The 17368-nt window shown below is 47.5% G+C and overlaps 2 long non-coding RNA genes across 3 annotated transcripts in view; one reads left to right on the top strand and one right to left on the bottom strand.

The window, feature by feature from the left end:
* The window catches only part of LOC118089976 (uncharacterized), a 252987-nt gene that overhangs the window by 56316 nt on the left and 179303 nt on the right, over positions 1-17368 (top strand). The window lies entirely within an intron of this gene.
* Positions 5624-12967, bottom strand: LOC148684905 (uncharacterized). Of its 2 annotated transcripts, none has more exons than XR_015951593.1 (3): positions 12794-12967; positions 12413-12553; positions 5624-7765 (listed from the first exon to the last, which is right to left on the bottom strand). It is a non-coding gene; the product is annotated as an uncharacterized LOC148684905 (long non-coding RNA). The 2 variants fall into 2 exon arrangements; XR_015951592.1 differs by lacking the exon at positions 5624-7765 and adding an exon at positions 8996-9501.

Below are 17368 nucleotides of genomic sequence, written 5' to 3' on the forward strand. Positions count from 1 at the left end.
TGCTAAAGAGGATCTGGTATTTCCTTTTTCTTTTTTTGGAAGGCAGAGTTGTGGTTTTGTCCTTTTTGAGCAGAAGGCGCTCTCTTGATTTCTGCTCAGTGACTGTAAATGGCATTTAGGGTTGTGTGTGGTTTGCACAGCATGGAAATGGGCTGGAATGTTGGCTTGTGCATGCTCACAATGTAATTTTGCAGCTGCCCAGTCTTTGGGTTGCACGGCACCCTTGCCAGTTTTTTCCAAAAAGCAGCGCAGTGCCTTGTCCCAGCTGGTGAGCAACTCTATTCACTGACTCAGCCCAAGCCATTCCCTGAGTCATCACCCCACCACTTCCTCTATCATCTCAATAAGTTTATGCCAATAAAGGAGATGGATTGATTGATCATCTCAACAAATGGTGATTAAGAATGCATATTGTTCCGCACAATTTGTTCCGCAGGGGGAGTGACTTGGGAAAGGGGACTCTTGCATTTGTCATGCTAATTCCTCTCCGTAAAAATCAAGGATTCGGCTATCGAAGACTCACCCGATTTTCACTTAAGTCTCTGCATCCACACTATACATTTTAAACTGGTTTTACTCGTCCTTGCTTCTATTCAGTGACTGGAGGGTGGTGGAGCAGATCTCCAGAGATTTCTGTGCAACCTTATTGAACCTCAGTCCCCAAAGACCCAGAAGTGATGGGGGTGGGGGCCTCTGACAGGAGGTTTAGCTAAGGACCGACTTAACAGTGTTAGAAACTCAGATATATAAGCGAATTGCGAAATGGCACCTTAGTTCTAGGTTATGGTCACCACAGCGGTGCCAGTGAATCTTATTTTTGATTACTATTATTATCCATTTCATTTGTATACTGCTTTATATTTTAAAGGAAAGGTCTCAAAGAGGTTTACGGCACATTAAAACATCAAATAAAACAATTAAGACAAATTTAAGCTTCAAGGAAAATATTTCAGGTCCTTCTCTAAGGGGTACATATGCTTTCCTCATATGTATCTAACTACTTACTTTATAGAGCTACCCCATAGCATAAATACTCTAGGAAGCCAGGTTGGTATAGTGGTTAGAGCAGGCACCCCCAAACTGCGGCCCTCCAGATGTTTTGGCCTACGACTCCCATGATCCCTAGCTAACAGGACCAGTGGTCAGGGATGATGGGAATTGTAGTCCAAAACATCTGGAGGGCCAAAGTTTGGGGATGCCTGGGTTAGAGTGTGAGACTAGGACCTGGGAGATCGGGGTTCAAATCCCCACTCAGTCATGAGGCTCATTGGATGACCTTGGAGTCAATCACAGCTTCTTAACCTACCTCACAGGGTCGTTGTGGGGATTAACTGAGGAGAGGGGTGAACCATGTACTCCTTTAGGAAAAGGTGGACATGAGTGCAGAAGATGAGCTCTTATGCTTACCTGCTTAAGAAAGCTGGAGGGGCCAGCCAGGTGGGGACATGACGAACCCGACATCCAGACATAGCGCCAGCTATTAATTGGGATTAAAAGTGGCTTTGGAAAGGGTGGGATTTTTGCCCTGACCCCACCCCCATCCCCCCGCCGTACGCCTGTCCCTTGGCTCCTGGAGATTTTTCTGCCCCACGGTCGAAGCAGTGGTTTAAATGTTGTGCTTCTTGCGGGGGGGGGGCATGGTTTAATAAAGAGCGTGCACGCTCGTTTGCATAATGTCACACAAGTGCGTGTGGCTCGTTAACAGTGTGGGATGGAGAGCCCCACCCTGAAAAACTCTTTTCACACCGGTTGCTGGATGCAAAACTTGAAATGGGTTTTCGAAACCACAAAACAGTACTGTTTTCATAGAATTCATGCACCGCTTGATTGTAAAGAAAAACAACAGCAAGCGTTTTGGGGGGTGTTATAAATCTTAGTCAGAGTTGATCTATTGAAAATAATGGATGTGATTAATTCAGGTCAATTGATTTTAGTGGCTCTGCTCTCAGAATGCACCTTAGTTGAACGCAGCTGTGTGCGCACACACATGTACGTGTAAAATATACATTTGCTGTTGTTGTTTAGTCGTTTAGTCGTGTCCGACTCTTCGTGACCCCATGGACCAGAGCACGCCAGGCACTCCTGTCTTCCACTGCCTCCCACAGTTTGGTCAGACTCATGTTGGTGGTTTCGAGAACACTGTCCAACCATCTCATCCTCTGTCGTCCCCTTCTCCTTGTGCCCTCAATCTTTCCCAACATCAGGGTCTTTTCCAGGGAGTCTTCTCTTCTCATGAGGTGGCCAAAGTATTGGAGCCTCAGCTTCAGGATCTGTCCTTCCAATAGTATGCTTATTATACATACGTTTGTCCAAATCTCAACTTAAATTACATAAGAAACTAAACATAAAAACATAGATTTTGACTTCCATCCACCTCCGTGTGGCTCCCTTTGTTTCTTTTCTTCTTTTCGCTGTGTTATCAATATCATTCTTGACTAAAAGGTAAAGGTAAAGGGACCCCTGACCATTAGGTCCAGTACTCGTGACCGACTCTGGGGTTGCGCGCTCATCTCGCATTATTGGCCGAGGGAGCCGGCGTATAGCTTCCAGGTCATGTGGCCAGCATGACAAAGCCGCTTCTGGCAAACCAGAGCAGCACATGGAAACGCCGTTTACCTTCCCGCTGTAGCGGTTCCTATTTATCTACTTGCACTTTGACGTGCTTTTGAACTGCTAGGTTGGCAGGAGCTGGGACCAAGCAACGGGAGCTCACCCCGTCACAGGGATTCGAACCGCCGACCTTCTGATCAGCAAGCCCTAGGCTCGGTGGTTTAACCACAGCGCCACCTGGGTACCTCACCTTATACCCATTTCTTCCTCAGTTTTTACTCTATAAATTTTTTAATTGTTTTCTTTCATAGGAATTGAGTTGTATGGATATATGAATAATAAGTTTGTTTTGTTTTGTTTGTTTGTGTGTATTGTATTTATCAATAAAAGTTAATTTTAAAAAGATATACATATTATTTAAAAGATAGATGCCTCTAGCTTTGCATAGGACTTCTCCGTCATCCTCTTGACTGTGGGAATGCTGCCAGACTGGGCTGAGCAGCAAGCGGACTCCAATCTGTTGACCTCAGTCCCGTGAAAGCAAAGCTGAGGAACTGAATTGCAAAATAACAAGGCACTTGAAAGCGAGATGCAACACCTTGTCCGAGCAGTTGCTGTCGTTATCTTGTACTTTTTGAGCCAAAGGTCTCACTTGGGCCAAACATTGCCTCTCTTCTCTCTTGTTCTTTTTTTTAATGCCTGCTATGAATCACTTATATATGAAGTGCTCTTTATGTCCCCTCTGCATGTCCCTCCCCCTCTCAGTGGGTCTCAGGCTGGACAGATGAGCATATTTTCTGATACACTCCCCCCCCATCCCCAGACTGCTTTCCACCAGCTTGAGGAGAAAGACTATAGTTGTGAGGCTGAGCATCTGGTACCCAATCCCCTCCTGGCCCGATAGGGACACAGCAGCGCCTTGTCCCCAGTGTTCTGACAAAAGCTGAGTTTGAGCTGGTGCAGGTGGCAGAGGCAGCGTTTGAAATCAGCCAGGCCATTGGCCACTTGTGACCAAGTGAGGATGCCTGGGCTCCAAGATGGCGTTTGACTTCCCCACCATCTGGAAGATGCATGCCTGGGGATCCTTGGATCTGGGCTGTTTTCACACACTTAATTCCACAAACTATAGAATTCTATCAGTTCTATTTTATCTGTACCATCGGAATGAATTTCAGGAACCAAAATGCTTTTTTTTGAGCAGGAGCAGTCACCATTAAGAAAAAAGAGATCCGAGTGAGAGAGAGTGTTTACCTTCCCGCCGCAATGGTACCTATTTATCTACTTGCACTGGTGTGCTTTAGAACTGCCAGGTTGGCAGGAGCTGGGGCAGAGCAAAGGCAACTCACCCTGTCGTGTGGACTCGAACTGCCGACCTTCCGATTGGCAAGCCCAAAAGCCTCAGTGGTTTAGACCAGTGGTCCTCAACCTTGGGCCTCCAGATGTTTTTGGCCTACAACTCCCATGATCCCTAGCTAGCAGGACCAGTGGTCAGGGATGATGGGAATTGTAGTCTCAAAACATCTGGAGGCCCAAGGTTGAGGACCACTGGTTTAGACCACAGCGATACCTGCGTGTGCACACACACACACACCCCTTTTGTGTGTGTGTGTGTGTGAGAGAGAGAGTTTTCTTCAAGTTCTCAAAGTTCAAGCTCAAGGTTGTCATCTGATCTAGCCAGATGTTTAACCAATCAATCACAGTCATTCGAAAAATAAGACTTTGCCCCAAAGTGGCAACCAGACATTGGTGACTGCAACCTTGGTTTAAGGAGCCATTTGGAGTCTAGCTTATAAATCTGAGTTTCTAACAGTGTCAGAGGCCCTGGGTCTGATACTGGCAGGTGAGATGGAAGCTAACTGGGTGATTTTGGGACAGTCACCAGCACCAGCCACGCCTTCTGGAATGCCTTGATAGAAAAGGTAGCAAGTACATAGATTTATAAAACTACAGGGCAAGCAGTCTGACTGGGTAGAATAAGGCAGTTTCTTATCTTCTTTTTAGCAGGAGAAAAAGTCTGTTTAACTTGCATAAGGGGTGGGTTGACTTGCCATCAGAGACGACTATGTCATCTACAAGTCAAAGTGACCAGATTGGATTTGCAATGTGAGATGCATATCAAAGGGCTCCCCCAGTGAAGTTCCTTTAGACTGGATTAGCTTGATCTGTGATGGAAGAATCCTCTTGTGGGTTGCATATCAGGCGACCTCAGAGTTGACAGAGGTCGCCTCTCCATCCCAAGGTTGGGTGTTGCACAAGCTGCTAGGAGGAACCCGAACTTCACTTGTTCCTCTTGAGTTTGCATCACTGGCAATCTGACCCCCCCCCCCGCCAGGCCCAGATTGCAGTTCATTTGGTTGCAACACACTTCAGAATGCAGAGTCTCATGGAGGTAGAGATTATCTCCCAAATGTCTGTCCCTTTCAGGAATGCTGATCCTGAATGATGAGCTCTTGCCCTTCCCCCCCTTGCTGGCTTGTTCTCGTCTAGATTTGCGCATTTCTACCTATCAGATCACTGTCATGCAGAAGGTTCCATGTTTAATCCCCAATGGCATCTCCAGGCAGGGCTGGGAAGGTCCTGGGCTGGGAATCCTGGACCGCTGCTGCCAGTCAGTGTAGAAAACACTGGCAGAAGCAATGGTCTGGCTCCGTATGAGGCAGATTCCTCTGTTCCCTATTCTGGTAGGTTGCTCACAGAATGAGCAAGTAATTTGAGGCTTTACAGATGATTTGGGACTCCAACCCCCGTCATTCTTGACCATTCGTCCAGCTGGCTGGTGGGATTTGTAGTCCTGTAGCACCTGTAGTCCAATGACACCATGTTCGCTACCTCTGGTCTGTTTACAAGTGTGTGTGTGTGTGTGGGTTTTTTTTTGGGGGGGGAGGACAGGTTGCTGATGGTGCAGCCTTGAAGTCTGTATCCCACCCTTAAGACTGAATATGAGTGGAGGTAGCAGCTTCTTCGCTGTGCCCCACTCACTTTACCGTCTAGCCCAGGGTTTTCCAAATGGGGGTCTCCAGCTGTTTTGGGACTACAACTCCCATCATCCCTAGCTAGCAGGACCAGCGGTCGGGGATGGTAGGAATTGTAGTCCAAAAACAGCTGGAGGGCCAAGTTTGGGAAACCCTAGTCTAGCCTGATGAAGAGTTCTGGAGAATTCAAAAGCTTGCCCACTTTTGTGACATTTTGCTTAGTCTAGCAAAGGGGTTGCTAGTTCTAATACAGTATTTTGTGCTTTCTTCCTCTTATGAGCCCACAAGGCTATCTGTTTGTGTCCCCCCAGAACTCTTAGTTCCTGCTTAACAATACCTTCCTGAACTCTCTGAGCCTTCCTGCACAACTTCTTCTCTATCCCAAACTAGACACCATCAATTGTGGTCTCTACGCCCCGCCCCCCCCCCCTTTGGCCACTCTTGCCTGTCTGATATAGACCACCTGTGCTTTATTATTATTATTATTATTATTATTATTATTATTATTATTATTATTATTATTTAGGGAAGCTTTTAATATTTGATGAATCATTGTATTTTAATATTCTGTTAGAAACTGCCCAGATTGGCTGGGGAAACCCAGCCAAATGGGTGGGGTATAAATAGTAAATTATTATTATTATTATTATTTAGATGGAGACCCTGCGAACTCCTCCTTTCCATACAGCTGTGCTAGTTGGGGGCGGATTCTCATAGTCCGAAACATCTGCAGGGCATCTCGTTGGGAAAGGCTTCCTTTTACGCAGAGCCATTCCATCTTTTGAAAGCGAAATGCTTCACATTGCATGCTTTCTGTTTTGCAATCAGAATAACCTTGCGAGTCCGGTCACTCTTGAATCTGTGCATTCAAGGGTTGCCGATGGGGAACCGAGGCTGGGAGAGAGCCACTTGCCCCCGGGATCCACCTAAGAGCGTGGAGCGGAAGTGAGGACTGAACTTGGGTTGGCCAAGTCCAGCTTCTGCATTCTCATCGATTGCACAGTTGGCCTAGCAAAAATGTCATTCCTTGCTCCCTAGCACTCTCTCTCTCTCTGCGGGAAATTATTTGCAAACAGTACTGGGGATTTCCTATCCACTCTGAAGGATGATTTTCCTGGTTCCATAAGGAAGCACAGTGACGAGAACGAGCTGATGGCGATCAGCAAAATGTCTCGGGGATAATTCGTTGAGGGATGGAGGGTGTGTTGGGTGTAATAATGAGGACAACAGCCTCCTTTCGAGGAGTTACATAACTCGCTTTCCATTTTGGCCGCTCTTTCCTGGCGAGGAACAGTCCCATCTTCCCCTGAAACCAGCATGCCAGACCTCATCAATCCAGATGCATTGTTGCCCCTTGGGAATAATAAAACCTAATAGGCGGAGCAAACACGCTGATTTTGCTCTCCGGCAGAGGCACCTCTCCAGCCTCGTCATCCGCGCTGTTCCCCGGTTCCTGACTTGAGTGCCAAAATTGGGCCTGAAACTGGAATCTCATTCTTTCATCCCAGGAGCCTCCGTCTCCTTCAAACAGCCCGGCTTATCGACGTGGGTTTGCAACACGGTGCCAGCGACATGGGTGTTTGGAGATTAAAAATAAATAGGAGACAATGGCACTTCCTGTTGGCTGCGATTTATCACTTAATAACAAGAGGGTTACTCATTTCCTCTGGAAAGTGTCTCTAAAAGTTTTGGAGAAGTGCTGCTGCTCTGAGCTTCTCTCCCCGCTTCCTTGTTTTTATTTTTTATTTTTTATGATGATTCCTGCCTAAATCATACCTCCTTTTTTTGTTTGAATCGCTCTTTTCATGTCGGGGAGCATATCGGTGGTGGGAGGAGAGTTGCTGGAGATCTCCTACCCGTAAACCATTCTCAACTCAGGCTTGTATCAGTGGCTACAGGCTCTCCTTATGTCATGGTAGCTGTTTTCTGCTCCCCCAACTTTCTGCAGTTACATAGGACTTGCAGCTATCTGATGTCAGAAAATGTTTGATTAGGTGACTCATGGCTGTAGCTGGAACATCAGAGGGGAGTTGTGTCAACCTGAGGCATCCATGGCATGTTGATTGAACTTTCTCCCTTCTAAAAAAACTGGATTGACTGACTCGCAGTGGAAGAATATCAGTGTCTTTCTTTCCTTATCAGAAGCTCCAGAGAACCACGTCTTTCCCATTCTGTCATTCCCTGATAGGATTCTTTACGAAGAGGCCACTACACAGATGTAGTTGGGGAACCTTTGGAAATCCCTGTTATCAGGAAGGAAAGAGACATTTGCAAAGGGGAGGTCAGGAATCTTCCCACCTGAGTTTCTAGGAATAATGGGGTGTGGGTGGACTATGCTCAGCAGGGGTAGTCAATATTGTGCCCTCTGGATTGTAGAATTGTTGAGTTCAAAGGGACCATGAGGGTCATCTAGTCCAGGCTTCCTCAAACTCGGCCCTCCAGATGTTTTGAGACTACAGTTCCCATCATCCCTGATCACTGGTCCTGCTAGCTAGGGATCATGGGAGTTGTAGGCCAAAAACATCTGGAGGGCCAAGTTTGAGGAAGCCTGATCTAGTCCAACCCCCTGCAATGCAGAAATCTTTGGCCCAATGTGGGACTCAAACCCGTGACCCTGAGATGAACAAGAGTCTTGTGCTCTACCAACTGAGCTACCCCAGGTCTCATAATCCTAGAATTGTGGCGTTGGAAGGGACCACGACAGACACCTAATCTAACCTTTGCAATGCACAAATCTTTTGCCTAACATGGGACCTGAACTCATGACTCATGCTCTACCAACTGAGCTATCCTAGCCACATCACATTGGACTACAACTCTCCTCAGCTGCAGACAGCATGGGCAGTGGCTGAGCATCATGGGAGTTGCAGTCCAGCAATATTGGATGGACCATTTAAGCCACTCCTCTGTTCTGCATCCTTTAGGGGAGATCAAAGTTCCGCTTGCAGCCACAGGAAGCGGTGGGGGAACTGAGTGGGAACCACTGTGACAGTGGTCTCGAAATCTGTCTTCTGTGGGAGCTCTGCAGTTCCTCCACGAGATGGTCAGTTTCCGGGAGCAAGCTTCCATGAAACACTGTTGGTCTGTCTTCTCCTGCAAAGTGCATCCACCCAAAAATTTGGGGTGCTCCCGGATGCTGTCTTAAGTTAATGTGGCACAATTTGCGCAGACTCCCTGGGGTGCTGTGGATCCCCCCCCCAGACTACCTACTGACACAGTGCCCACATGTGTTTGTTGTGTAGGTTGAGGAACTCACTGGCAGAGAGTCCTTCCTTTGCAGATGGGTGGGATATAAATAATAAAATTATCAGTTTTTGTTATTATGCAGAAGGTCCCAGTCACTTTAGACCAGGCATCCCCAAACTCGGCCCTCCAGATGTTTTCGGACTACAACTCCCGTCATCCCTAGCTAACAGGATCAGTGGTCAGGGGTGATGGGAATTGTAGTCCCAAAACATTTGGAGGGCCGAGTTTGGGGATGCCTGCATTAGACAGTACTGAGGTAGATGAACTAATGGTCTGGTTCATCAGAAGGTGGATTTCAAAACTCATTGCACGCTCTTCCTGGCCTCTATGAGGGTGTGCGTTTGTTGACTTCCACTGTGGTGGCAATTAAATACTGGACTTTTATTGAGTCTTCAGATACTGTGTAGTTTTATCGGGTCCAAGTTCCTCCATGTTCTGGATCCTCAGGTGGCGTTGCATTGAAATTGAACAGGATGGGCTCACCCATATCTAAACAACCATGCCCACCATCTAATTGCTTCCCTTGTTATCCTCAGAATATCCCATGATCCTTCTGCTCTGCTGGGAGGGAAGCAGCCTTGCTGTGGCTCCAGGGAATTTCTGGCTTGGACAACTTTGTGATTTAAGTCCGCTGTTCCTTTCCCCGATGTTGCTATTGTTGCGGGCTGTTTTCTTTTTTTAATTCGGCAATAAAATGGCCCTGTTTATCTGGCCTTTTGTAGCAACAGGATGCCTGCAGGGAAAAGCCAGTGTGTTGAGAAAAAACTGAGGCCAGAACACAACTTGCTTCTCTCTCCCTCCCTTTTTTTTTTGCACAATACTTAAATCACTTGCATAGCACTGACTTCTTATATTATGCAAGTGTTGGTGAATATTTTTGTGAATGATGAAATTGTACATCTATCATAGACCATAGAATTGCAGAATTGGAAGGGACCCCAAGAGTCATCTAGTCCAGCCCCTTCCACGCAGGAATCTCAGCTAAAACATCCATGACAGATGGCCATGGTTGCTTTACAGAAGTTGCTATGTTGTCCTTCCGAACCGTGGTTAATCTTAACTGCCGTCTATCGAGAAGACAAACAAACCTAACTTTCGGCTGTGGTTTATGGAGCTGCCTTGTTTCAGCTAACCAGAATTGAGATGGGTCATAGCTTAGGTTTCTGCCGACCCACTAAACTGTGGTTAACCTGAAGCGGAAGTCTCATCCCCTCCTTGCAGCCAGAGCCTTGCTCTCGCAACCCTAAACTGTGGCTAGGCATGGCAACCAGCGTGGCACGAATTGTATCTCCCGCTTCAATGGGGGAGAGGAAGAAATCCCGGTTCCAGCAATCGAAAGTTTGGGAAGCAAATGTCTAGCCATCAGGTTGAAGCTGAATGTTCTGGAGGACGGCCAAAGTGGCAGGAGATCAGAGAAAAGGGATTAGCTTTGTTTGACGCGAAGGTAGCTGAGTCATAGGGCATCACCTCCTCCCAAAACCGAGGACCCACGATGACAGGTGGATGCGCCGGAGGAGCTTAGCGCCTCGCCCCTGGCTACTTCTGTTCCATTTTTCTCCACCTGCTTATCTGTGCGGCGTGAGAAATTGCACAGCGCCGGTGGTGCGTTTGCAGCAGCGGGGAAAATGGCAAAGCACCTTTGCCAGTAAACACTTGACTGTGTGCGTCAGCCCTCATGCTCTCTGCCCCGGTTTCTCAATAACAAGCAGGATGACCTAGCTCTGTCAGTATTTGTGTGCGAGGCAGGGGGGAGAGAGCTGTTGCCTGTTTTCTCCCCGTTCGAGATCAGTTTTCTACGGTATTCCTGCCTTCCCCCGGACCTGTAAATTTAGCCTCGTAATTTTGGCTGCCGAGACCTTGCCGGTCTCTTGCTACAGCTGCAAATTGATTCCCGCCTGCTCTTGAGTCTTTTCCCTGCTTTCTCCCTTTTCTCCATCCCTTTAAGTCGCCTGTAATCAACTTTGGCTGACATCCCGGAGCTGAGAGCTAGGAACACACACACACACACACACAGGCTGGAAAGGGCAACTCGAGGCTTTTAAACCATAAAGCTGAGTTCTGTCTGTGCTATGGTGGGAGGAGGAATAATTCAAATGGATCTATTATTTCTCTTTGCTCGGAGATTCCGGGAAGTTTGCACACTCCTCTGCGACTTTTGTCTGGAAACTCTGGACAGCTGCTGCCGGTCAGTGTAGGCAGTACTTAAGCTTGATGGGTACCAGCAGTCTGGCTCAGTATAAGGCAGCTTCCTATGTGCTATGTTGTGTTGCTCCAAGCCCTAAAAATCTGGAGGCTGCTTGCCTTTCCATGTGGGACTGCAGCTTAATAATAATAATAATAATAATAATTGCTCTAGCCACTCTGGGAAGCTTCCAACATATATAAAGACATAACAAAACATTACACATTAAAAGGCTTCCCTATATTCTTCCTAGCCCAGGATGGTCCATTTTTGATTGATAGCTGGATGATGATAATAATAATAATAATAATAATAATAATAATAATAATAATAATAATAATTTATTATTTATACCCCGCCCATCTGGCTGGGTTTCCCCAGCCACTCTGGGCGGCTTCCAACAAAAAACAACAACACAATAATCTATTAAACATTAAAAGCCTCCCTGAACAGGGCTACCTTCAGATGTCTTCTAAAAGTCTGGTACTGTAGTTGTTTTCCTCTTTGACATCTGTTGGGAGGGCGTTCCACAGGGCAGGCGCCACCACCGAGAAGGCCTAGGGACAAAGGCAGAGGGCCTCTCCATCCTTTCTCCTGGATGAGCTCAGAGTTAGAGCACCTGCTTTGCATCCAGAAGGACCCAGGTGCTGCCCTGGGCATCTCCGCAGGTAGGGATGGGCACAACCTGTCTGAAGCCTGGAGGGATGCTCTATCAGTCAGTATGGACATTTCTAGACTAAAGCAGCTGTCTCTGTACTTACAAGGGCGTGTTGCAGCTCACTTCCTGCTTGCAAGGGAGCCAGTGCCATGTGATGGTTATGGTGGTGGGCTAGGACTTGGAGGTCTGGGGTTCAAATCTCCCGGTCAGCCATAGAATCATAGAGTTGGAAGGGACTACTAGGGTCATCTAGTCCAACCCCCGCAATGTAGGAATCTCACTGGGTGTCCTTGAGCCAATCACTGTCTCCTAGCCTATCTTACTTCGCAGGGTTATTGTAAGGACAAAATGGGGAGGGGGAGACCCTTGTCTGCCACCTTCAGCTCCTTGGGGGGGGGGAAGAGGAGGCAGAATGCTAGATAGATAGATAGACTATTCTGCCTCACATTTTGCTTGGGAATGACTTTCTTTTGCACTAAACCCCACGCTCTGAGTTTCAGATCCATGGTTGTCATATTTTTCTGCTTTTTTAGTGGGGCGGAGGCTGTTGAAGTCACCACTGCATGGCACAGTGGTTAGAGTGTTGGCCTAGGACCTGGGAGACCAGGGTTCAAATCCCCGCTCAGCCACTTGATTTGACCCTGGGCCAGTCATTTACTCTCGGCCTAACCTACTTTGCAGGCTTGTTTTGAGGATAATATAGAGAGGGGGCAGAGGATTGTGGAAAGCACCTCGAGGTCCTTGGAAGAGAAAAGGTGGGGTACAAATGAAAAAAGAAAAGAAAAAAGAATGACAGATATGTACCAAAGTGCGATTGCTTTGTACTTCTGAGTAGCCTGGAAGCTACTGTAACCACGTCGGAATTCAGATCCTCTTTTTCAATGACTCTCCCTCAGACGTTTCCTCCGTTCGTTTTGTGCTGGGCTCATCTCCCTCATTTCAGGGCTGTGGTTCGTGGAGAGAAATAACCTCATTGTTTTGATACCTCCCCGAGTGGGGTGAATCAGCAAAGTAGAGAAAAATCTTGCTACGGCTCTCTCCCCTCTCTCTGTGTAACCACGAAGCAATAATACAGCAACTTACTCTTTAAAATTGCAATGAAGCACGGCTGAAAGTTAGCATGTGTCATGCCCCTTGAGAGACGGGAGAGGGGCTGTTCTACTTCTAGAGTTACTAAGCACTTACGGTAAAAAAATCTCCTCATCATCCTGAATCCCTTCCAAAGCTCCAAACTCTCCTTTTTTTCCCTCCATGGGGAACTGGCAAACCGGCTGTTGCTGTTGCTGCTGCGTCACTTGCATTTCTTCCCCTTTTGCCGCGCCGTTTGGGAAATGTGGTCTCTCAAGGAAATGCAGTGTGTTCTCTTAGTGCTAATAGCAAGAGATTGCTCTTATGTAATCCTGCCTTTCATTTGCTTCCAGCCTGCTCAGCGAAGAGCAAAAACATTGCGATGTGATCTGATGAAGGGGAGTCGTAGTCCACAAAAGGGTGTGCCGCAGGGCAGTGTTAATAATAATAATAATAATACATTATTTATACCCTGCCCGTCTGGTTGGGTTTCCCTAGCCACTCTGGGCAGCTTACAGCATATATAAAAACATAACAAAGCCTTAAACATTAAAAATCTTCTGATACGGGGCTATCTTCAGATGTCTTCTAAAAGTCAGATAGTTGTTTATTTCCTTGACATCTCATAGGAGGGCGTTCCACAGGGCGTGTGCCACCACCGAGAAGGCCCTCTGCCTGGTTCCCTGTAACCTTGCAGTGAGGAAACCTCCAGAAGGCCCTCGGAGCTGGACCTCAGTGTCTGGGCTGAACAATGGGGGTGGAGACGCTCCTTCAGGTATACTGGGCCGAGGCCGTTTAAGGCTTTAAAGGTCAACACCAACATTTTGAATTGTGCTCAGAAACATACTGGCAAACTCAGGTGTATGAATAAGGTGCCAAGTGGCTTCTTAAATCAATTCTATGTTCGCCACAACAGAATGTCTGCTCATCAGGGGGTTGGACTAGACGACCCTCAGGTAAGTGTTAGAAACTCAGGTATATAATCTAATTGCCAAATGACACTTTAAACCTGGACTGCAGTCACTACAATGGAATTATTAAATCCATCTGGTACACAGGCTGAGACCCTACCTGCCTGCAGATTGTCTCGCCAGAGTGGTGCATGCTCTAGTTATCTCTCGCTTGGACTACTGCAATGCGTTCTACGTGGGGCTACCTTCAAAGGTGACCTGGAAACTACAACTAATCCAGAATGCAGCAGCTAGACTGGTGACTGGGAGTGGCTGCCAAGACCACATAACACCGGTCCTAAAGAATCTTCACTGGCTCCCAGTATGTTTCTGAACACATTTCAGAGTGTCGGTGCTGACCTTTAAAGCCTTAAACGGCCTCGGCCCAGTATACCTGAAGGAGTGTCTCCACCCCCATTGTTCTGCCCGGACACTGAGGTCCAGCGCTAAGGGCCTTCTGGCGGTTTCCTCCCTGTGAGAAGTGAGATTACAGGGAACCAGGCAGAGAGCCTTCTCGGTAGTGGCACCCGCCCTGTGGAACACCCTCCCATGAGATGTCAAGGAAATGAACAGCTATCTGACTTTTAGAAAACCCTGTATCAGGAGGTTTAAGGCTTTATTATGTTTTTATATATGCTGTAAGCTGCCCGGAGTGACTGGGGAAACCCAGACAGATGGGCGGGGAATAAAAAAATAAACATAACATAACATAACATAACATAACATAACAACAACAACACAACACAACACAACATAACATTTCTATGCCGTTTTATATTTTGAAGATCAAATCTCAACGCAATTTGCAAAACATTAAAACACCAAATAAAACAACCCAGAATAAAACTAATTCAAGCTTCATTGAAAATATTTCAGATCCTTCTCTAAGTGACGTTTTGCTTTCCTCAGTTGCCAGCCTGGTACCCAGAGATCTCCACATGGTTGCAATTGGGCCCACACCAGTTGCAAAATGCGCCCGGCTAATTTAACGCACTGCCTCCGTGTCCCAACCACTGCAGTACTAGGATTCTATGATCTCAACCGCATTGCTTGACTGTCGCTTGCTCTTACAACAGTTTGTTGGCCCCAGTATGCAAGAAGGAAATGGAACACACACAGGGGAAATGGAAATGGTGATAACTGTGGACTAAGGCGGAGGTTTTCAAACTGTGGTCGCCAACCTGGCGCCCCCAAAATCTCCACGTGGTTGCAATTGGTTCCATGCCAGTAGCAAACGCACCTGGTACCTGGCTAATTTCTAACACTGCCACAGGGGAGCGGCAGGCCGAGGGCCGGGTCCGCTTCTTAGCAGCCATCTGAGTGCCACAGGCACAGGGATGGGTGGGGCCAGTGACAGAAGTGGGACATAGCTGTCAACTTCCGGATTGGAAAATAAGGGATCAGCAGCGGCGCGGCACCAGAAGTCGCTTCTGCGCATGTCCAGACATGCGCAAAAGCGACTTCCGGTGCTGGCTCTGCCCGATTTCCGATGCCCAGACATGGGCAGAGCGGCACCGGAAATCGGTTCTGCGCATGTCCAGATATGCGCAGAAGTGACTTCCGGTGCCGGGCTGTCTGTGTCCGCATGTCTGGGCACCAGAAATCACTTCTGTGCATGCCCGAGCATGCATAGAGGCGATTTCCGGCAGCACTCGGCAAGTGAGCGAGCAGCCAGCCGGGAGCTGGGACATTTACGGGGTATTTTACAATCCGGGGTTGCAGTGCGAAACGGATTTAAGTTCGGGGGTTTCCTGCCCAAAACGGGAGGGTTGACAGCTATGAAGTGGGAGAGGGGCAACGCCTGCACATTTTACCTTGGCACAATAGGTTAGTTTGCACACATACCTGCACACCACCCTTCTCCTTCCAGTATCCAGGCCAGCATGAACTTTTTCTTCTTCTTTTTTTTAAAAAAACCCGGTCCTTAAATAAAGAATAAATAACACTTCTCTTCAGAGTTTAGCCTAAATTTTACTTGCCCCTGAGATGGCAAAGGTAGGCTGGTTACCCACCTTTAATTTGGATTAATTGTTTTAACTAAGAAATTAGTTAATTAAGTTAATTAATTATGCAATTTTAGAAGGGTTGGTTGATCACCTGCCTCTTGCACTGCTGGAATCTCAGCTCTGGAAGCATATAGAAGCCTCTTGCAAGTCGGCAGCCATCCAGAAAGGATGTTCTCTCCCTGTTATATCTCAGACTCTGGCCAGAAATAGAACGTGATCTATTGTTAATAATATAAGGGGTCATTGAGCCTCATGGCAAGCCTTAAAATAGATACGGTATTTGCCAAATTTTCAGAAGGAGAGGCGGGGCTGGTGGAATCCTGCATCTAGACCAGATGCTTGCATTTCCAGATAAATGTGCAGCCCCAGGAATTTCTGTCAAGGCTGTACCTGGGAAAAAAAACCCCACGAGGCAGTAAGTGTGTTACGTCTCTCTTATTGTAATAGGCTGCAGAAGCATCGCCTCAATTATCATAGAACTGTAGAGTTGGAAAGGGCCGCAATCTAGTCCAACCTGCCCAACGTGGGGCTCAAACCCACGACCCTGCGGTTAAGAGTCTCACACTCTAGCCACTGGGCTACCTCATAATTAATTCCAGCTGTTCCCTTAAGTGTGGAGAGATCTCCCCCTTTCCACATTTTGTCATTGTACAAATGGGCACCTGTACTAAATCTTGGCCTGGCAAACGAGTTCCTAGCCTACTTGCCCAGAGAGAGAGAGAGAGAGAGAGAGAGAGAGAGAGAGAGAGAGAGAGAGAGGGAGAGAGAGACAGAGAGAGACAGAGAGAGACAGAGAGAGACAGAGAGAGACACCATATCTCACAGCATCTACCTTGTATGTCGAAGGCCGCAGGTTCGGTCCCTGGCAATTCCAGGTAGGGCTGGGAGAAACCCCTGCCCAGAACCCTGGAGGGCTGCTGCCGGTCAGTGTAGACAGAGCTGAGCTAGATGGACTCAGTGTTCCAGCTTTGCATAAGGCATCTTCCTAGGTTCTCATGCAGGGGTAGGGGACGTGCGCATTATGTGCTTGCACAACTTTGCTGCGCCCACCTGGCTAGGGTCTGGGAAGCAGCCATGGGAGCAAGAAATGGAAGATGCATTGGTGTGGCAAAAGATGTGTAGGCTGAATCACTGGGGGGGGGGTTCCTGGGGGTGGGAGTTTGTTTCACACGTCTCAAAGAATTGTTGGGATCCCGTTGGGCCTCCATGTCTTTTCATTTGCAGCTGTTCTGGAGCGAAATGACAGCAGGACAGCTTGGATTTCATGCTTTGGAAGTCCCCAGTTTCCCACAAAGCTGGGACCAGCTTGGGGTATATTAGATGGTTGGCGGCAAATCTCTCTTTTCGCCTTCCAGGAATTGATGCTTGCCTTGACTTAAAAGACTCTTGACATGCTGCTGGCAGTGTGTGTGTGTGTGTGTGTGTGTGTGTGTGTGTGTGTGTGTGTGTGTTTAAATAAACAGTCACATTTTCCATCCTTCTGGTAGGTCAGATCTGCATCTGCCACAATTTCATGTTTTCTCCATCTTATTTGCATGATGAGTCTGTCAGCATTTCAGGCCCTCCTCTCTAAAGAGACATTTGTCTCTTTTTTTCTTGAAGCTGGACAGCCCCTGTGGTGTTAGAAACTACCGTACCCAGGGGGGAAGCCCCCTGATTTTTCTCGTCCTGCAAGAGAGCCTCTGACCAGTCGAAGCGAATTCTGCAAGCTGTAAAAATAAAGCCAACTTGCATGC

This window comes from Zootoca vivipara, chromosome 8, assembly GCF_965207765.1.
Source record: "Zootoca vivipara chromosome 8, rZooViv2.hap1.1, whole genome shotgun sequence".
NCBI lineage: Eukaryota > Metazoa > Chordata > Lepidosauria > Squamata > Lacertidae > Zootoca > Zootoca vivipara.